Source organism: Trachemys scripta, chromosome 8, assembly GCF_013100865.1.
Source record: "Trachemys scripta elegans isolate TJP31775 chromosome 8, CAS_Tse_1.0, whole genome shotgun sequence".
In the NCBI taxonomy this organism is placed as follows: domain Eukaryota; kingdom Metazoa; phylum Chordata; order Testudines; family Emydidae; genus Trachemys; species Trachemys scripta.
The window spans coordinates 3,546,309-3,569,083 of NC_048305.1; the positions used below are offsets into that span (position 1 = coordinate 3,546,309).

A 22,775-nucleotide genomic window follows, 5' to 3' on the forward strand; every position below is an offset into this window, starting at 1 on the left:
ATTAGGCCTTATGGCATCTCTGTGAATTAGTTACTGTTGGCCAAAATGTTCAAACACGGGTTCCCGACTTAGGCACCTCAAGTCATCTGATTGTTGAAAAAGCTCAGCGCCCAGCAGCACCCACTCACACAGCTGTGAGTTTTCAACACTTCTGAAACATCGGGTCACTTTGATTTTGGTGCCTAACCACAGGCAGCGGGGTTTGAGAAATTCGGCCTGAGCAATTTATTGGAAATCACACCTCAAGCGGGGGGAAGGACTTGGAAAAAGAGTCAGGAATTCTAATCCCCATTATTATTATTAGTTATTTGTATTAGAACGGCAGTTAAAGGCCCAAACCGAAATCAGAGCTCCACTGTGCTACCAACGCTGTACATACACACCGTAAGAGACATGACTCGCCCTAACGAATTACTATCTAAATAGACAAGACATATAAGGCGTAGGAGATCATAAAGCAAGGGAGTGGCAGAGCTGGTGACAGAACCCAGGTTTCCTAAATCCCTGTCTGGTGCTTTTTCTGATGGACCTTGCAGCCTCTGCCACGGTTTGAATTTCTGGGTACCCTCGCCTCAACGGCTGCAATGCTCAAATGGAAAATGGAGACAGAAAACGCCTGATACAAATATGTCCTGAATCCCCGTGTAGGCTGGTGGACTGGTCATCAGCGTGGGACAGACAATCAGCCACACCCAGGTCAGTTTGTCGCCCTCACCTTAGGGTCCTGTTTGTTCTTCAAAACAATAAATAAAAGGGACCATGGAACAACAACATCAAGTAACCGTCCTGTTCCCCACCGAGACTGTGGGGTGCTCTGGCCTCTGGCAGCTTAATGGTCAGAACTTTCCCCCCGTCCAACGACTGGCCCGCAGGGCTTGTCTGCCCTCTTGCAGCCTTCTGTCCCCCCACAGCCTTCTCCTCTAGGCTCATCATGGAGCTGGGCCCTTCAGTTATATCCCCTGGCTGGGAATCCTCAGCCCCAGTCACTCGATGCTGTCCCGCTGGGTCAGAGGATTCCCAGCACTCAACTGCTGGGCTCTTCTCCAGAATGGGGCTAGCTGCTCCCTCGCCCCCCTGGCCCGTAAAAGGGGGCAGGCCGCCCGGTTGCACCCTACTTCTGAGATAACACAGCCTGTGTCACATCTGTAACATAGTCTGAACATGGCTGCAAGAAAGATGGACAGATGCTAGTTTTATGCCAGGAATAGTAAGAAAAAGAGGAGAAGACAAAAACAACAAAAACATACTACGGGCAGACAGTTCCAAAGGGGTCAAGTCTGAATCAGCAGCCCCCGAGCACAGCGCCCATTACATCCTCCCATAGATTCCCCCAACACACACACACACCCCACTGGGCTAAAGAGATGTAGAAAACTGACTCAGGCAACCTGCAATAGAAAAGCAAACCCGGAGGGGGTGAAGCGAGGGGGCAGGGGAGTGAAGGGAAGAAAGCATCCACTCCACAGCTTGGAGTGAGAGGGCAGTGAGAGGAAGTCCACTTGGTAACCAGAGCCACTGCGGAACCCATGCCCATGGACATGCAATCTGCTCTGCACCCCGAGTAACCCCTTCTTCTTCTTCAACAGGGCTGCTCGTGGTGCGAGCTGCAATGTGAGCTAGAGTGGCAGAGTCCGACAGCAGTCTGTGCGTCGAGAAGGGCTTTAGAGGGAAATATTATTTTTATTTGCCAGATTGCTTCCCTTCCGTCATCCCGCGGGCTCAGGTGGGGAGGCAGAATGTAGAACAGCTTCAAATCTTATATTCCTTGCCAACGCAGGCGGAAAGCCCTACCTCTCAAACAGCATTTGTAGAACCAGTCTGGCACTGTGAGACTGAAGTGGGTGTGACATGGGGGTGTAGGAATGGCTGACGTTGCAGGAGCTTGGTCTAGCGAGACCTCGTTCCTCTGCTTTTAGGGGATGTTTATCTTTGGGGACCAGAAATGCACAAACTTTCTCCTGAAAGTTGCAATGCAAAAAAAAAGGAAAGTTAAAGAGACTATTTCCCCTCTTTTTACTTTCAATGGAGCTGGAAGGCAAAAGACCAAACTTGACAACAGGACTAGACTGTCATTGCAAGCTGAGTCTGAGAGCCCTGCCTCTGGTGGGGAATGATATGATTTTTGAAAGTCTCTGTTTAGTGCAGCCTGCCAATGCTCACCCTAAGCAAAGCTTCTGGGTGAGGAGGACTTGGCACACTGCCTTAATGCACCGCTATGCATTCACTCAGAGTTTCTGTAGTGTCTGAATTCCTGCACTGCTGGGTGTATCATAAATTACGGTGCAGGCAGGAGTGTGCTTTCAGCTCTTGGCAAAGAGAAGAAACCTTCCCTTCGTCCTAACCACTGCCGTTACGGGAATAAGAGAACAGCAGCAGGGAGCTGGAAAACACTGCTGCAGATTTCATCCAAGCATTTACCCGAGCCCACTGTTGGGAGGATATCTCACATTTTCTCTCCTCAGGTGTTACTGCACTTCAGCCCTGGGAGGTGGGGACACAATGGGAAAAATAACTTCAGCCAAATTAAAAAGTAATGACTGCGTACAACTGCCATCCCTCCAGCTCCCATTTCAAGTGCCTGTGATGGTGGAACCTCCACATGGAGTATAATTAAATGCAAACTGTTATAAGTGTTGCTGCAAGCAGCACATCCAGTGCACCAATCCAAATACAACATATCTGGGTTGCATTTGAAGAATTTCTATCACACAGATATACATGGAGGCAGGCAAGGAAATCGTTTCTGTCCAACCATATAGTTGGGGTTATGTTTCTATGTTATGGGTTACTGGGAAATAATGCACGAGCTACAACTTCTAGTGGTCACTGAGTATGCCTAAATTAATGAGGTATGATGTAGTACCCTCATGATAGCTACCATGACATGCAGAAAGCTCACTCCACCTTGTCCAACATGAAAAAATAACATGCATCACCCAAATGTACTGTGCTATTCACCACTTTCTGCCCCACCAGTCCACACTTTTGTATTCAGTGTCTGAAACCCTGGATTACATTTTATGCAAGGGCCCTAAGTGAAATGAATCTGATGGCCTTTGTTCGGTCACCAGGCCATGAATACAAAAAACAAACTAGCACATCCATGTTCTTCTCAGCTCAGAAGAGGCAGAATAGTTCACTACGGGAGCTTGCACACTGATTAACTAGAGTCAAGCCTGAATTTCCACAAAGTTTAGCAGTATCCAGATCTGGGATTTAGTCCAGGAGCATTTTTATGAGTAACTTGTTCAGTGCACATTCAACCAGAGTGAATGCTTCCTGCTCAGGGATTACATGTCTCCATTGCATGAATCATGGACTCACAGCCCTTCTTAAAGAGAAGGAGTTTATTATACAAAACAACTAAAACATCCACACAGCTCAAGAACCATCTTGGTTCCACCCCTTCCCTTGGCTACCAGTCACCGCACCTTGTCTGGAACGTTCTATAGTATGCAAAGTCACATCTGTCCCAGTTGGTCTCGTCTCTTAAAATATTAATTACAATCTACTTATCTGCAGTTGAAGAAATTATATAGAGCGTGGAAAACATTAAATACTTAGGGGGGATCTGGAGACTTGAAAAGAACTGGAACCGTATGTCCTCCAGCTAAATATTCCAGATCTTTCTCTTTACTGCCAGTCTGGACCTGAAGCACTTATACGGGAGAGGGATGGCACACACAACTATGCATCTGTACATTCTCATAATTTTCCTCTTTAACCATAGCTGGACTTGGGCAAGCACCTATGGCTGATACGGCAGAGCAGTATTGGTGGGGCGGGGGCAACAGGGGTGCAGAACAGGTAGAGGTTCCATTCTCATCATGAAACATTTAGTAGGGTCATTTCTGCCCGTCTAGGTGGAAACTGAAGATCGCAAAGCACTTTCTGGAAGTCGATCGAGATTACATCAGCAAATACTCCTTCTAACTGAAACAGGGTCTAATGATCAAGGCTGTGTGTAAGATCCAGCTGAATGCGTAATGGTTGTTACATTTTCCCAGGCAGACAGTACCTAGCTCATTGTTTTGTAAAGTGCTCTGGGATTTCTTGACACTTGATCAAGTACCTTAAACCACCCAACGTCCTTAACAGAAGTGGAGGGTATTCAGCACCTCACAGGAGTCCTCGGGACCCTGCAGGGTCAAATATTAAATGAGCCCGAATTTTACATTTCACAATATCTTCTCCCTCTACTTCCCTTGAATTTAGTAAAAAGGTGACGCTGGTAAAGAAGGGGGGGAAATTAAACTTCTGAATCCCTCTTTCCAGAAGGCTAATGTTAAAAACTTGGAACCTCTCCAACTACAACACTTAGTACACCACAGACAACTGTTTCCCAGCCAGACTTTGTCATTTATAATGGCTTGGTGCAAAACATAAATAAAACAAGAGTCTCCAGCAAAACCGAGACTTGGCTGTTTTGTGGTGTTTTCTCTTCCTCTGCCGCAGAAAAATAGGTGGAACAGCAGCACTGTAATCCAAGGGATATGCAGATAATTGAAGTCTCCTTACAATGGGTAGCAGGTAATTGGAAAGTTTCGTGGGGTGCTGTGGTCTGATAGGTTAGAGTCTGACTTATTCTGCAAATTAATTAAGTTAAGGGATGTTGCTGCAAAGTAATGACAGAATGGTGCGAAGATGTAGAGACATGAATCTAATGAGATATTCTGATTCTGCTGTTCTCTTTTTTTAGTGCAGCCCAAGGGTATCTGGGTAAAATGAAATAAGAACACTGGTTAACCATGCTTGTTATTTGATTTATTCTAATCACTTCACTGCAAATACTTTCCAAAGCTACAACTTGCTCAGACACTCTGGTGGGCAGGCTTGTTACTGTTTCAAAAGAATAAATAACTTCTGCAAAAAGAAAAAAAAATCAATGGAAATATTTGCAATGTAAAATAAAAATGTGCATCTCCAGAAGAAAAGAGCTTGTTTTAGCAGCGCTACAATGTCTAGATTCAAAAGACAAAAGGAAGCTTGTCTTTCCCCAACTTCTACCACTAGCCGATATTATTACAGCCCTGTTATTACCTGGGACAGCAATGCCGGAAAGCACTTTAAGTACATGATTTACATCCGTCCCTATTGAGAAAAGCACTTCAGCGCTTTGAGCCTTTGAGAATTTTGCTCCATTACTGTTTGTTCTGTTAGTTCAGTTGAAAGTAAAGATAATAAAGAGGGGAACTGTGGGAAAGCATATTTGCATGTTACACATTGACTGCCTAGGGACTTAAGCACGTGTGTTTATGTGCCTTCTTGAACCAGGGCCTGGATATCAAACAACATGCACTTAACTGGCCAGATCTTCCACACACAAAAATTCTATTTCTCTCAACTAGGCCTAACAGATTCATATTTGAAGATGCTTTGTAAGATAATGTGTATTAAGACAATGATAATCATATGTGTATTCCCCCCATGTAAACACCCCCCTTCGTCCCAACGGAAAGGGAACATGAAAGTAACTGTCCTTAATCTTATTGGTGAAGTTAAATTAAAAGGTTTATTTTGTATGTTACATGTGTTATTAACTGGCACCTTTAGATCTATTCAGAACAAGCTACAATCCATAGAGCATTCTTGGCTTTTCATTCCAGTACCACCAAAGAAGATATTTGGAAATTCACAAAGCAAAGAAGAAACGTGATTCACTGTCCATTCCGCCTCCAAAATAATAGAAAATATTATTTTCAGTGGAAGATCTATGAAATGTGTTTTATCTGACAGCTACAGATCTTTGAGAAATAATCAAAAAAAGAAACAAGTATTTTGAATATTGGGAAGGAATATTCAGCCAAACTTTTCAGACTCTGATTGTAACAATGTTAGATGATGTATGCTCACTCCTCTTACAAGCCAAGAGATCCAAACAGAAACAAATTTCTCCCCCTATTAACTAACCTAAATATTGCCCTCTCTCCAGCTTGTTGTAAAAGTTGTTCTTAAAAGGCATCCCTTTTACATTTCTGATGGATCTGCCCCTATTGGCTGGTTTGCAGAAGACCTCAGCACTCATGTTTTAATTATTTGGCCAGGGACACAATTTTTCATAATACCTGATCTTATTCTCCCCTTGGTCTTTACCACCACAGTAATCCATGAAGACGACAACAAGACTATTCATTCTGGCTGCTAAGACAGTCATCGCTCATTCCTGGAAAAGAAGTTCATCATCAAAGGCTGGATCCTGCATCACAAAGTGAATGAGAGCTTTGCCATTGACTAAAACGGATGCAGGATCAGGCATCACAAAAGGAGCTGGACCACCTTCACTGGACATGTTTTGTCACTGCTACAGAAAGCTTTTACCTGCCTTAAAAGATAAACATGGGGACACGTTTCCCATTCTATAGCTACATGAGTCACAGCTTTCCTTACCACTGGAAGAAGACTCAAATACACTTAGGTCCCGGTACTACAATAGACTCCATACAGGTGGATCCTATTATAGAACCCGAGCCTTAACAAGTAACCTTCACATAACCATAGGTGGCTTCTCTCCCACAGCTTTGCATTAGTATCCTGTCCTTTCTGCATTATACTCGTACTTGTCCTCAGGCATTTGTGTTTCATCAGCTAAGCCCGTACAATGATTTCTATTTCTGCCACCGCTACACTTCCCTCCCCTCCCCCCACCCACCTCCCACTCCCGTTTTTTTTTCCCTTTTGATTTTTCCCTCTAGTTCACAGACATTCCCTTTTGCACATTTCAGGTGAGATTTTCAAAACTGGGCCTAACTTTCCTCCCACTGAAACCAGGGCCCCCTCAGACTGTTCGTATGAAAACGCTGCTTTGCCGCATGGCAAATCTCTGGCTGCCCAGCGTCTTTTGTCCCTGTGTTATAGATGAACCCTTCCTGGCTTTTGATAAAATAAATACATAAATAAATGAAAAACATTCATCTCCCCTGGTTTTCAAATGTCACCTCAAAACAAATCTTATTTATGCTTCTTAATTTCTCTCTCTTGTTATTTATTTTTGTTTACTCTGTAACTTTAATCTTTATCTCTGAGAAACATATGAGAGTAAGTTGGTATAAAAAATGCTATAGGAAATAAAAATGTACTGGACTTTATGATATATGGGACATACCATTGTCAGCTTCCTATTATCGCAGAACCGCATTCTCTGGGCAGGTTCTTCCACTATAAACTCAGATTATTATTTTTAATGTCTCAACCACTTCAAATCACACGTAGTGTAAAGTTTTGCTCCATTAACTGGGAGCCTGGAATCTGATTCTGTTTTCAAAACAGGGTTTCGGTCTATTAAGCCATTTTTTGTTACATAGTAGCAAAAAAATATTACTTTCCCAACTTCCAAAAATTTTATTCAATAAGCTACACTTTTAGACAGTTTGGAGTTACTCTAAAAAAACAGATCATGACTCACCAGTGCATTACTCCAGTTTTACACTGGTGCAACACTGGGAGAATATAACCACAAACCAAGCCTATAAACACGTAACTGAGAACAGTGAATAAAGTCTCAGACAATGAAAAAATCTGATCCATTATGTTGAAAAATGTGTTGAAATGGATTGATACAGTAAAACCTCAGAGTTACGAAAACCTCGGAATGGAGGTTGTTCTCCAACTCTGAAAAAAACATTATGGTTGTCCTTTCAAAAGTTTACAACTGAACATTGACTTAATACAGCTTTACTATGCAGTAGAAAAAACATTTCTTTACCTTTATTTTGTTAGTAGTTTACATTTAAGACAGTACTGTACTGTATTTACTTGTGTGTGTGTGTGTCTCTCTCTCTCTCTCTGCTGCTGCTGTCTGATTGCATACTTCCAGCAAAAATACCACACCAGGTTTGTGTAATGCAGTTCCTCAATCTATGTGCTGCTTTAAGTGTTTGTACCAAAATCAGCCCCATATCCCTTTGGAACTTTAGGCGAATTAATTTCCGTCACCAGTATAAAAGGACAGAGTTAGGGGAGCAGGAGAGAGGGAACTGCAGAAGTCTGACAAACCATCAGAAAAATGAGGAAGCGAGAATGGATAAGGGTTGGGGCAGCGTGGTCAATAGCAGAAAAGAGCTTTGATGAGTGGCCTGGCGAACAAGGGAGAGGATCGGAGAGGACCCGGAGTTCAAGAGGAGCACCAGAGAAGTCTTTGGGAAATATCGAAGGGTTTGGAGAATGTTGGGAGTGAGCCAAAAGATCATCAGGAAAGAAACAGAGCATTTGTGAGCCACATAAGCCAGTGCTTTCAGAACTCCTGCAGGAAGAAACTGTTTTCTATGCACAGCCAGCTTTTCACAGCTGATTAGCACCAATATGTTTGCAATTGATAAATAAAGGTGGAACATGAGAATTAGGCTTTCCATAATTGCTTTCCCCCCATACTCTGTTCCATGCCATGCTTTCCAGCCCAGAATATCTAGTTTTAATGCGTTACCTAATGAAAAACTTCAGTGAATAGTAAAGCAACAAAGCGGCATTGCTGCAGGAGGCATTACAGCCCTGGGCACTGCATAAATCTTCAATGCCTCCGCCACTAACATATGCTGGTAACAATTGGAAATACTCTCGGCCCAATTCACCCATACAATAGGGCAACTTCACACCTCTTCAGTGGGGCAAAGCTGGCTTTGCCAGCCACTGGAATTGCCCAAGTGGAGGAGAACAATAGAAGCAGCACCTTCCGGCTGTATGGCTGGGCTGTCCTGCACCTGGCAACCCCCAGCTGCTAGCATCAATATCAGGGCTGTTAGTAGCCGGCCTAAATTAGAGCACTCTTCAGGATGTTCTAATCTGTGCTGGGAATCAGAACAGCAAAGGAGGAGAGCACCAGAATCAGGGGAATTTAAAATTACCATTGTACAAACACACACACGCACACCGTTGAGCATTCTTTGGTCACAGCTCAAGATCCCGGCCTCTGTCTGAAATCTCAGCTTAGTTGGTCAACACATAGAACACATCACTAGCTTCCAGTAGAACTTGACCTGAGAGGACAAAAGCCCACTGCAAAGAGAACTTTGTGGCTAGTTTGTAGAACTCAACTGAGCTCTCATTCAAATCGAAATGGGGCTGATGTTACATTAAACACCAAGTAAGCAAACCTGAATTCACTAATTTCTAGAGGTGGTGTTGGGAAGCAGAAAAGAAATCTTCCTTGCCAGCAATAAAAAATTTGCAATCATTGGGCCCAATATATTAAAACAATCTCTACTCCTGAACATTTGCATGCACAGTTAACAGAACTCAGAAGCCAACTGTGCTTGTAATCAGGTACTAGGTGTCAAAATTCCCAGTTCATTGCACCTGCAATTTACTGTGTTTGCACAATTGGAGACTTCTTAAAAATATGACCCATTAGCTAATATTCAGGGGAGCTTATTTAGCTTTGCCTTTTGAAAAAGACACTTGAAAAATCAGAAATTACACTGTGAAAAAAAATCCTATAATCAAAACTGTACTATTGCCCTGTGTGTATTTAAATCAATTAGCCCAAATTCCTCCCAAGGTAGAACCGTTTTCAATCCATTCACCATTAAACAAATTGGATACTGCAAAATAGAAGGCGACTGCAGCTATGTATCTGCATAACACTGCAAATGTTCTGAACACTAAAAGAAAGTTGGCTGACCCAAATTCATCTCCAGTATAACTCCATTGATTGCTGTGGGCTTTCACCAGTGATAAATTTGCCCATTGGGGATCTGGTACTTTAAAACTACAATGAAATCACAGATTGTAGAAATGTCAATTAACATGTTTGTGCACGTGCCTATGCATCAGGAAACTCTTCTCATTACAACTCTGCAAATCTTGGGCACTTTGCAAAATGCCTCTCTTAGTAACATTTTGAACAGTTAGAAAATAGACTATTCAGTCTACGATGAATTACATACTGCAAAGTCTGCAAGATTAAAAATGTCTATAGCTCTGTTGTTCCAATATGGGCTCCCAAATTTTGTTTGATCTGAGATTATTTTTCACTTTTGACGTTCTTGGTTGCGTGTGGGGTTTTTTTTTGTTTTTTTTGTTTTTTGTTTTAAATCATCTCACCCAGTTTGTTTCCTGACTGACAGGTAAAAACTAGAGACAGGTCCAAAGCACAACCTTAAATCCTAATACCCCTGAAGCTGGGAAAATTTCACATCTGGATCTGAATATTGCAGATGGCTCCTCACCTATAGAATGAGTGGATCCAAACCCCTAATATGAACTTTCGAGTTTTGGACAGGTCAGACTGGATTTGAACTTAGAGGCTCATGACCTGCTCTAATAAAAAAAATATTTTTAAGATATCTATGTAGCCTCTAAAATATTGCCATCCGTAGTTCACGTCCAAGCTACAGAGAAAGCGAGTCAGATAGTCATATCACTTATCTTTTCTTCCACAGTTAGCCCTGATTGCTGTGTTTGCCAACTAAGCCCAAACTTGAGGACTGGCTTGGGAGGGTGGCATATGTACATCCGATAAAGCAAGACGCGATAAGGCAGCATGAAGGAAAAACTGCAGGGTCAAATCCTCCTCAGCTGGCAAAAATTAGCACAGCTCCATTTAAGTCAGTGGATCTGTGGCAATTTACATCTGCTAAAGAGCTGCACCACATTGTGTCTTCACCCACAGAGCGGGCTGATAACTTTTATCTGGTTCCTTTTACAGTGACCGCTATAATAAGACGCTAGCAATTATCTCCATGCAAGAGCTTGATGTGCAGAAAGTGTGTCAGACCCCTTTGGTTTTCTTTTTGTTAATGTGGATGGACAACAGAAAGTAGTTAAAAATAGACATTTGTGGTTCTTTTGAGTATTTACTTGACTGCATTTACAGCAGCACATTTTCCTTCCTGTCCTTGTAATGAATCTCACCAAGAAAAACAAATTTATGTCTACAGTTTGCATCATTATAAGCTCAGCTCATTTGATGTGGAAAACCTACAGTTTAATTGCTTGATTTAAATTTGGCTGGTAAAATGCATACTGAAACATTACTCTTTTAATTATGTTAATTTACAACTGAAAAGCTAAATTTACAAAGGCAATAACATTAATTATTTACTTACCCATTAAAGCTGAATATATATTACCGAACTAATTGGCTTCCTAAGTCTGCCAAAAAAAATTAAAAACAAGTTTATAAACTGATTTATATGGTCTCTCTCAGCAGGTTACTTGTATTCAATGGATTACACTGATATCTGTGTAAAACACTTCTTTCATTTACAGAGTGTCCCGCAAAGTCGCCTTTCTCCTTCAAGAAGGTACCGTACATGACAGATGGTGAGTTTCTTGCACTATTCAGATCATGGAAGATATGCATGCAAAACTCCATACAGGTTGTGACGGAGGTGAGCTGCTCTGTAATAATTTATGAATACTGTATGTTGTCCAGGTTATTGGGATGTTTACTGTACATAAGCCTATAGTTGGTTAAATCAACCAGGCTGTTGGAAAAACGAGGAGGAAGGGGAAACTGTGGCTCAAGATAAGCCACCCACAACAAACACTTCAGGATTGTTAAGAGACAATGCCCAAGCTATTAGCTGAGGAGATTCTACAACCTGCCACACAGAGGTTACACTGGGAAAGGAACACCAACTGGACTATAAACAATTAAAGTCTCTTTCCAGAGAAGTGGGAGTTGCTGGGGAGCTGTTTGGGCTGACATAGGACTTGCTGAAGTGATCATCAAGGGATGGTTACATGTATGGATTGTTTGTTGTTTAAAATCCTTTTCTCCTAAACACTTTGTTCCTACTATTAAAACAAAAAATACACTCGTTTAAGATGGCTGTCACTGTATATGACCGGTCATGTTGAGGTGCTGCTCTGATGACTGGGAGATCGCTGAGCGTTGTTCAGTCACCTAGTTGATGGCATTCATCATAAATTCTCACATAACAGAGTGGGCCATGTGAAAGCTGCCATCTTCCACTCAAGTCCCGCAAGCCTTTCTGGGAACATTTGTTTAGCCTCATGCAATCAGGCTACGATCAGGAGGCGGCTTGGAAAGCAGATTGGGCTAAACAAGATTTAAAAAATAAGCACCTGGTGCTGGATCAGATGCGGAAGGTTCCTGGTTTTGACCTTCCACAGTCATTTTGGTCAACTCTGAACCGAATCCAAACCACCCATAATAGATGCAGATATCTAATGGACATATGGAAAATCAAGGACTCCCCGGCATGCGAGTGTGGCTCCCCATGACAGACCATCGAACATATCACCACCTACTGCCCAATTTACAAATATGAAGGAGGCTTTACTGCAATAAATTCTGCTACCCCTCATGTAGCCATTTGGCTCCATCATCTTCAGGTGAAATTGTAATTGCTGCTCTCCACCAGCCATACGAAAGAAGACAACCGGTCTTGGACATGGAATTCCATTCCGGGAGAGGTAAAGGCATGAGCCCTGACCCCTTCACTCAGAGAGACCAGGTGTTATGCCCCTCAATTCCAGGGTGTTACCACAGAATTTGATCAAGTTAATTGCAGCCCTATTGTGTACATTCATCCACCAGGAATTAATAAAATAGAACACCACATAGTTACGGGTTAATTTGGACAAGCAGGGCTTTTGGAGGTCAAATGCTAGCTGCAGGCTTAAAGTTTCTGCTAATCAGAATGGGAGGCAGGGAGAAGAGTCAACAAATTATGAGACAAAGAAAATAAGTGGACGGACACCTTGAGTGTGGGCGCCTTTGATATAGAAGCTTATTATGGCTAAGATTGTTGGGAATGTTTTGTTGATAAGCAGGTGATTGGAGTTAGAAGTGATGACCCAGTAGGGGTGACTGTGAGCTATGTGTTTTGTAAAAGTTAGTTATAAAAAGACTAGATAATAGAGTGTATTTTGGAGCAGTTCTATGAAGCTATCCTGAGATACATAGTCCCCAGCGGGGAAGAGACAGGCCCTTGCTGACCTGCTGCCAATTACTCAATACCATCTCAGATTTCAGGTAATTATTTGGGATGTTCTAAACCTATTGCTTATGTCTCTGTGTGCTTAAATCTAATAAATAGTAGTTTTAGATAAGAGCACGCTTACTTGTATTAATCTTTCATCAGGCAGAAGCGCTGTGTTCCCATTGATTTATTCCTGATACCGCCAGGAGTGAAACAGTTAAGTTACCATGGCTTTGGGTTCTGAAAGCGCTGGGTAAAATAGGAAGGGCCAGAGGTGTAGCTATCCCTGCAGCCATGACACCTGGCAATCATACCCAGTGGGCTGCGTAATGGGACACATCCTCAACTGATGTAAACTGGCATAGATACATTGAAGTCAGTATCAGGGAGTAGCCGTGTTAGTCTGTATCCACAAAAACAACAAGGAGTCCGGTGGCACCTTAAAAACTAACGGATTTATTTGGGTGTAAGCAATGCCTGCATCTGTAATTTTCACTCCATGCATCTGAAGAAGTGGGTTTTTTACCCACGAAAACTTATGCCCAAATAAATCTGTTAGTCTTTAAGGTGCCACTGGACTCCTTGTTGTTACTGAAGTCAGTGGCGCTACCTGAATTTACACCAGTTGGGGATCCAGCCCAGATCCACAAACATCCACCCCTCATGTTGTTTTTGCTGGTCTTTGGCCTACACCAAAAAGATGGGCACCCAAAATGACTCCCTCCCTACAGCTAGCACGGTATTCAGTATTTTTAGCTGTGGGCTCCTAAAATGGAACTATAGGCTTTGAGTCTGACATGGCGAAGCAACAAAAACAATAAAAAATATATAATAAAGTTGTGCTCCCATCTCACGTGGAGTTTTGCAATATGGAAACATATTCCTCCACTGTGACGCTTGAGACTACATAGCTGTATGCTCTGGGTATGTAATGAACTCAGTACACTCCTGCAAAAGATTAGCATCAACATCTGACCATAACAAGAAACAATTAAGAAAAGCTTTTTAATTAACTCTTAATATAATTTCAGAAATTCATATTAAAGTCTCTGTGACTGAGGCAATGTCCTCATTAATATTTTAGCTTCGTTCTAGATAACTAAAATATTCAACATTTATTTATGTATGCATCCTGAAAATAATAAAATTAGGTTACTAATGGTTACAGAGCAATTAGCGTTACATTAATGTGTGATGAAAAGCTAATTTGCACTTTGTCTAAAAGAGTATTTAAATTCCATTTGCACATGTCTAAGTCTGGCTCATGGTAGACACGGTTTGTTTCTACTGGCAACACTTGTGTGTTTGTGATACATCTCCTGGTGTAATGGACAATTAAAAAAACGTAGTGCCACAGTCTTATAATGCAACCGAATGGAACACTGCTATCTTCATTTAATCTAGGCTTGGTCTACACTACCAATTTATGTCAGTATAACTACATCGCTCAGGGGTGTGGAAAATCCACACTCCTGAGCAATATAGTTATACCGACCTAACCCGCGGTGTAAACAGCACTATGTCTACAGGAGGGCTTCCGCCTACATAGCTACCACCTCTGGGGGAGATGGAGTATCTACCCTGACTGGAGAAGTTCTCTCATCGGCGTAGGCAGCATCTTCACTGAATGCTACCACTGGGGCACTTGAAAGTGTAGACAAGCCCCTGAGGTTTCCATGCAAGACTCTCATTATACCGGGGACCGCTAACAGGTCCGCGTTAGCACACAGGATAAAGCGAATGAAATAAGGAACGGGTGTGTTGCCGGCACAGGGGCCCGAGGACAGCAACAGTGGGGTTCGGTGCCCGGAGTGCTTCACGCCAATAAACATACCGGGGTGGAGAAACAATCAAAGTTTATTTGAGATCCCAAAGTGGTGCAAGGAGACAGGCAAGTCTCAAATCGAGCACACCAGCAAAAACAGTTTCTCTCTTCTTTATACATTTTACAACTAAGCCCCCCCCTCTCCACCACCCCTCCTCTACTCCCGCTCCCCTCTCTACCGAAGGCATGTTTATACATTTAAGCAACTAAATCATTCTAGGGCTATAAATCTAGCTTGTTAGTAACTTCTCCCTAAACAGTTATTTGGTCCTGTTTACCCTTAGTTTATTACCCCTTCCCCAGCTAGAAACATGCAAACCTCATCGTTATCGTTTGGTACCTAGTATAAGCAAGGTCGTAATTGCTAACTAGCTATTTACACATTCCAATTCCTGTCCTTGGTTGTTAAGGTCGATTAGAGTTAAACATGGAAGGACAGAGTTTAAACATGGAAGAACTCTGGCTCAGGCAGGCATAGTAACCCCAACAGTTGCGATACAGTAGGACGGTGATCACAGATTATTGGGAGAAACACAGTTCAGGTCCCGAACAAAGGGTGTTACCGTGCTTCACATGCCGTGCTTTATATTTGGAATGATACATGGGGTAGATGGAGGAGGAGGGTTGGGGCAGTAACTGCTGCATGTCTAGCAGAAGAGCCCTCCTGTACGGGATGGCTCAGAGCGGGCGGCTGTGACACATTTTCCCTTTGGAAAAGAGCTGTGTGCATGCCCTATTTGCTAGTGCTGCAAACTGCATCTAGTAGGTAGGGGCAGGACACCAGCCGAATACTGGCAGACCACATCCCCTTAGGGCCATGGTGCTCCAGACAGGCCTTCCCTCCTAGCAATCTCTCGAAGATTAGGTGAATCTGTGGTTTGTGGGAGGATCGATTGCCTACATCCTCTTGTCCCAAAAGTACCCATAAACCACACAGCAGAATCTAGCCTAAAGTGTTTCTAATGGAATCAAATTTCTTGTGACCTTACATATGCTTGGCGATAAGAAAATAATGGACATAATTATACTGTTTCCTTCTAAAGCACCTAAGTCATGAGGTACTTCCACCAAACGTTTACTAACAATTGGGTTATCGCTGAAAACTTGCTGAACATTGAAAATAAACACGGGGCTCAAATTGAGCCAAAATCTCTTACTTCCCACTCTGGACAGCGCTTCTAAAAAGCTCCCACTGTGTTTATGTATGCATTAGATTTAAAACAGCAACAGGAAAAGGAGTAAGGGCCTGATTCTGAACTCACACTAGCTTTACACAGGTATAACGTCACTGACTTCAGTGGAGTTACTGATGATTTTCACCAGTAGGAGATCCAAATCAAGCCCTAAGTTTGCATCCAGATCTGGAATCAAAAACATTTATTTATAAAGTATAGCGGTTCTTTGACCTGATGTTTTGATGAAAGTCCCTCTCTATATACAATGGACAGCACAAGTGCTCCAGGTCGAAAGTCTGACATATCTTTATAAACTGTGCTGGAAACTGTTCCTGACACCCACTGGGTAGACATATTTCTATCACTCAGCACTGAATAATTCAATAATAATAAAGAAGCACAGCACACACTCACAAATAAACATCACAATGCCTACGAGTTATGGCAACAGACAGTATGAGTTCATTTCTTTATGCGTAAGGGCCCATTTGTTTTGCTAAATTATTAAGAGCCAGAAGGCAAGTTTGAACAACAAACGCCAACTTGTGATGTTAAGGTTTCACCATCTTGACAGTTCAACACAGTGCCCACAAAATGTAACCCACAAATGAAGGCGGTAGAATGATGATCATGTTAAATGAGACAGAAATTAAGGCAACTGGTTCACACACCCCAAATGTGTATTTTGTATCTTCTGCTGGTAGACCTGAAAGCTCGCTAAAGTCAGTGAGAGTCTTTCCTTTGACTTGAATGGGATTTGGATTAGGCACATATTTAACTATTTACCTTGCTTGCTGTTTGACTCATGGCCACAATAAACTCCCTGTGCGTTGAAGGCACCACACTGCTACTGCTTTCTGTGTTATCTGTCTAGTGTTTTGCCTGGTTTTACACACATCTATATGTCCCCCCCATGGGTTTGGCAGTAATCTGATCATAGCAGCATATATATTCAAGATGTGAACAGTTATAGTGAACCCCATGTGTATCATATGTATCTTATATGTGACATATGATTAAGCAGCTCACATCACAAATGAAGAACTGGAAGTGGAGAGTTTCTATTAAAGCAAGCTGATACTATATGGCAAACAACTAATATAAAAGTGGGAAGCAAACAGAAGATAATTGTTTAGCAAGTGTTATTTTTAGCAGCAATGTATCACAATGCTTTACATTTGCTACCCAGCCACTTAATCCTCTGGTGACTTTTGTTTATGAGTAGGGCTGCCCTGTCTTTCTACAGCAAGATTCACAAAAGTCACTTATATTTAATGTTCTTTATAAGTGGTTTTGAGTACGCACTGAGCATTCAGGAGAATTTAGCTATGACAGTGCCAAATTCTTCCAGCTAGGTTATTACAGCTCTGTTAATTTTGCTATAACTCAGGATCATTGCAACAACTCAGTGCACTCTATGGACGTGTTTATTACAGAACACAAATGTTGTGCTCACATAACACGATGTTGGAATGTTTAGTCTGCAGTGTTTATCCAAGAGCGTGATACATGTTAAAACACGGTATCTTTCAGAGAACTTTTTAAAGACTTACCCTCGGATTTCCCTCCACCCACTTATTACATTTTTGTATGATGTTAGATAAGCTTCCCACATGTGATACTCCACTGAAGTATAAGCTACTGCCAGAGGCAAAGATCTTTTATGGTAAATACACTGGAGATAGAGAGAGAGAAAGGAGCCAGAGATGTGCTGCTGTACTTGGCAATTTAAGTTGGGGGGGGGAGGGAGAAAAAAAGACATTTATAAAAATAAGTAGATTATTAAAAAAAAAATCTCTACATACAGGCCCAGGTTGTTTTAAAGCGTGCCTGTTGAAGTGTATGCAGACTCCACTTGTGTGTGTATACATATGTGTGGTGCATATGGGCCCCACTTGAGGAAAACAACCTATCCAGGAAAGCACTTATCTACCCGTTTAAGTTCCACGGGAGTAAAAGTTAAGCACATGCTTCAGTGTCTTCCTGAATCAGGCTATGCATAAGTATACGCCTGTGTAAATCCCTCTGGTTCATGAGCACGCAACGCACACACTTTTAGAAAACATTGACCCCACTGTCTAGGCAACCCCCCTACATTTTTACGTGCCTTGAAACCAATTTAGAAGGCCACACATCATAGGCAACATCCCATTTTAAGGGATTGCCCCACAGTATCCTCAAACGTACCAAGAACAATTCCGCTGCACCTTGATTAGTCGACTCCCCTCAATTAACTAACTATAGTTGGTAGTTTCCTGAGCAGCTTTGAAGTCCGGTTTCCCTATATACTGTCATTAAGTTCCTAGGTGGAAGAATTAAATCGATGCAGATACACTCAAATACTCAGTCTTTGTAGAATCCCACAAATTTCTCCTTCACTAACTATCCAAATCCCAATGTTTTTCTGAGCTTACCACATCTTCCAGTGAACGCCCGCCCAGGCCAGTTAACTAAGCAGTATGGGGACAGTTCACAGTTACATTCCACCTGCTCACTCCCCATACTTCGCATGTTCTCTGCTTTAACTGATCCAGAACTCCATGGTTGTAATTGACAATGGTGCAGAGAGCTAGCACATGGCTCATGCACCACTTAAGTCGCACTTACACCCACAAAATAAGGGCCCGCAGCACTGGGATGAATTTCACCTGTTCACAGAGCACAGTTTGGATCTCACCTTGGCCACAGTTTGTTCCCGACTCCTTGCTATGGATTTAAAAAACTACAACCTGAAATCAAATCAGGTATTATTTTTCCATGACGAGGCAAAAAGTACAGTCTCTCAAAACGAATCTGTCTCGTGGGCTGACACCCTTGCCATTATGAAAAGTACATTGGCTGAGTGGCTGCATAGCCACTCAGCAAGGCTTTTATCTTTACCAGCTCTGTCAGAAACCACTGACAAATAGGGTTTGATAAAGAACATTCCGACAGAACCTCAACAAGCAGTGTAATGACATGAGGCGCTCCACTGCCAGGCCGGTAATATCCCTCAGGGATGCATTAATATTGGGGCCTGATCATATTGGGCTCAACAGTGGCTTTGCCTTGAACACGGCGTATGGGGCAGCTCAGAAAGTTACAATGTGCCTCCCAGCACTCAGGGGGGGACATACCATACACCAATGTTACACCCTGGAGCAGCATATGACGCCCCCAACATGTCAATGCAGTTGTACTGGCTAGCACGTTGTGGGGATGGAGCTAAGACTTTCCTATTCTCCCCTGCTCACTAACATCTTCCGCTCAGATGCCCTGTGTGGAAGGGACATAGCAGTTTATGGAGGCTGGAACCTCATGGTATTATTTAGGGTATAGACAGTCAGCACTGGGTAAGATGGGGTACTGTAGGCTCCCTTACTCACCCATATAGGCATACAGAATGGGCCTCAATCTAGCCCAAGTAATTTTGAAAAGAGCATCCTACAGTGATATTATTGGATATTGGATAATTTTACACTAACACTGATGTACCAGTAAAACTTTACCAGAAGTTTGTCAACTTCTCCACTTTTTAGCTGAATGCATTTTCTTAAATGATTATTGCTACTTCCTTCATGGTGGATCTTGCAGTTCAATACATATTATCTAAAAATAATTGCGTCCTGCTCTAGGACTGCAGTCTCTCACTTAGAATCCTTAATGGAGCCAGAAACTAGTGACGTATTTTGTGTTCAGCTAAAGTGACTGAAATGCTAACTATCATTCTGTTGAGTGTATCACTCTGTGGCTTCAGCTTTAAATCTTGAATGAATTCTGAATGAACATTTGTAGAACGTTTATTAAAAGAAACCGGGGAAGTAGACGATGGCCAGAAATGAAAACACATGTTAGCGCAATGCCACTGGCAGAAGGGTTTGCATTTGTTCATTTACTGGATTTCTTTTCATTTTCCAGTCCATGCATCAAAGAAATAAGTAGCATATTTACAGGAATACACATTTCATGGATTTATCCTAGGTCCTAGGGGCTGATTCTCCACTGCCCTGCAGCTGGGGTAGTTATTTATAACAGTGCAAAATGAGTGTAATGTGCACGCAAGGCACTACCATTCCAGTCTGGTGCATTTTGCGCTCTCTTTGCACTGGTGTAACTCACTGCACACTATGCACAACAATGGATAAGCCGGTTCCTAGGGCCAGGTTTTAAAAGGAATTGGGCACCTAGGCAATGTTGTAGATCCCACTATGCACCTACCTGCAACTTAAGGCACCTAAATACCTTTAAAAACCTGGCCCTTATTGTTTCGAGAGAGTTCACTGAGCATTATGTCTCCAGAGAAAGTGAAGCAAGTGAGGAGCAGGCTCTGGGGTGGGAGGGATAGCTCAATGGTTTGAGTATTGGCCTCCTAAACCCAGGCTTGTGAGTTCAATCCTTGAGAGGGCCATTTAGGGAACTGGGGTAAAAATCTATCTGGAGATTGGTCCTGCTTTGAGCAGAGAGTTGGACTAGATGACCCCCTGAGGTCCCTTCCAACCCTGATGATCAGCACAAGTTACCAGCCTTTAATTATGCTGAGTAACAGGTGTAGCTTTCTGTAGGAGCAAGTAGAAACCTCGCACTGTGAGGATGGTGTGGTTAGGGTTATTGAGTTCAGGCTGAGAGAGAGATGCTATTTCGTGGCTCTCTGGCTGTATCTCTCTGTGGGTCAAAATGCAATCCCCAGTGAGCAAAAGCTCATCAATCAGAATCATACTGATTTTCAACTGTCCCCTCAATGTGATTATAACTAACCAGGCCCCCATCAGCTCTCAGTCCAATGATTGCTTTCTTTCTAGATCCCAGGGGAGCATCCTTTATAGTTAAAGTGAAGTCCCCAGTGCCCATCCCAATGGCACTGATCTGAGTCGTGGCCTTTAGGTTCCACTGTAATAATTACAACCATAATGATGCAAAGGCACTTAGAACATGGGTGACTTTTTAAAAACATCATCTTATATCTCATGTTTAGTTTCAACTTCAGCCAGGATACCTCGCCTCCTTTTATTAATGTCTTTGATCTCTGATCTCCTTGTGTGGCGGCGAAGGATGCTCAAATCCAGGTTGCTCAGAAATATTCAAGTGATACATTGTCCATGTGCAATATGCTATTTTCCCTTGCTTATAACTCTCTATTTCATAACCTGTCCCCGGTACTCCCAAAAATCAGCATAACCCACATTCCTCATTGAGAACTGCATCAGATGCCTCTTTTTCAGGCATCTGAACTTCCAGTCAATCCACCATCTTGGTTTCCCTACTACCATCTTATCATTTTTGAGCCTTTACCCTCTTGAATATTCCAGTAGCATAAATTTTCTCTGTACCATTTGGATTTTTATACACCTTAGTAATGACCCATTAGACTTAACCATTGGAAAAGCTTCTCACTGACCATCAATTACTCAGAGAACAGGTTTACACCCCGAAGCATGAGGATTTACACTATTTCCAAACTTTTTCCTTTGAATTCTTACTATCGTGACTTAGATGTTCTCATTATCCGTTTAAGTTTCCAATCCCCTACTGAATCCTATTAAGCACTTGGGCTCGATGATACCTTGTAGCAATGAGTTCCACAGTCTAATAAAACTTAAAAGTTCCACTAAATCTCAGAATTCCTTTCCAGAGCTAGAAACTGTGCCATGTTGATTTCCATTTTTACACTGAAAGTCCCCGAGTCTTCACAGACATATCTAATGGACTGTTCATCTAAGAGACTCCTGACAATCTTGCTCATATATTAGTAAATTACCTATTTTAAGATCCAATTTCAGCTTTTACTACATTTAAACTGCATTTACCTCATTTAATATAAAAATTAAGTTTCCATTAAAAACATGCATGAGGAAGAGCTCTGTGTGAATCTAAAGCTTGTCTCTTTCACCAACAGAAATTGGCCCAATAAAAGGCATTACCCTCACCCACCTTGTGTCTCTCATGTTCTAGGATCGACACAGCTAAACATCACCACAAAAAACCTGCCAGTGAGGAGGCATTCTATTTTCAGAGCATGACACAGTTAGGTAGGCGAAAGCTTACTTAAAATCTTCAAGAACACAATGCTGTTACCTGTTGAAAATAATTTAACGATCTATATGAGCATAAATATTGAAGATGAGAACATTAATCCTTAGCATGCTTTTTAATTATATACCTGCTACATGACAGATGTAGCCAGTCATAATAACCTGAAGGAGGAAAGAACATTCAAAATAAATTGCTGCATTCACCAAACTTATGATACTAGTATTCTCTGCCATTATAGCCTATTGGAAGGTGATTACTATGAGGCAATATGTGCATATCTTATTCTACCTGGCTGCATGTCACAGGCACAAATCAGATAATAATGAATCCTTGTACCCTGGTAAGAAATCTTCACAATTTCTGCTAGCTCTTAATTTAGTAGTTCTTTAACAACAACAAACCCCCTTATTATTTACCTAGGCAATTCCGGTGCTGCTCGGAGCTTCATTGTTACTAAGAGAGAGGTCATCCTGCTATGGCGGTGTTAACACCACACTTGGCCTCTGCAACTTTGGTTTGGAAGAGTGAAAGTATCTGGCGAGTTACATTTTCACAGCACTGTACAAACTAACCAATAATCAGTCCTCACAATGCCCTGTGACACACGGCAATTACATCTACCCATCTGTGCACTTTCCTGCTCTCACTCCTGTGGGCCCTTTGATTCTCCCCCAGCTAGGAGGCTGAAGGGAGAGAATGTGGATGAGGGACTGGTTACCATGTCTCCCCAAGCACCTTATGCCCAAGTCTGGTTTCATCTCTCCCCAGGTTATGCATGGTGGCCACACTCTACTGGCATGCCTCTCTGCAGTGAGCAAGGGAAAAGAAAAACACAGCGTAAAGGAGAACCCAGGTACAGTATTTCCTCCTGTTGCTCCTATT

The 22,775-nt window shown here is 42.3% G+C and overlaps 1 protein-coding gene across 5 annotated transcripts in view; it reads right to left on the reverse strand.

The window, feature by feature from the left end:
- Positions 1-22,775, reverse strand: part of SGCD (sarcoglycan delta) — a 501,599-nt gene that overhangs the window by 304,150 nt on the left and 174,674 nt on the right. Inside the window, exon 1 of one of the 5 annotated variants that reach the window (XM_034778042.1) lies at positions 22,021-22,036. The exons of the other annotated variants lie outside the window; for them this stretch is intronic. The gene's annotated coding sequence lies outside the window, so the exon portion shown is untranslated. Of the gene's footprint in view, positions 1-22,020; positions 22,037-22,775 lie in introns of those variants that run through there. 5 annotated transcript variants of the gene reach the window in all.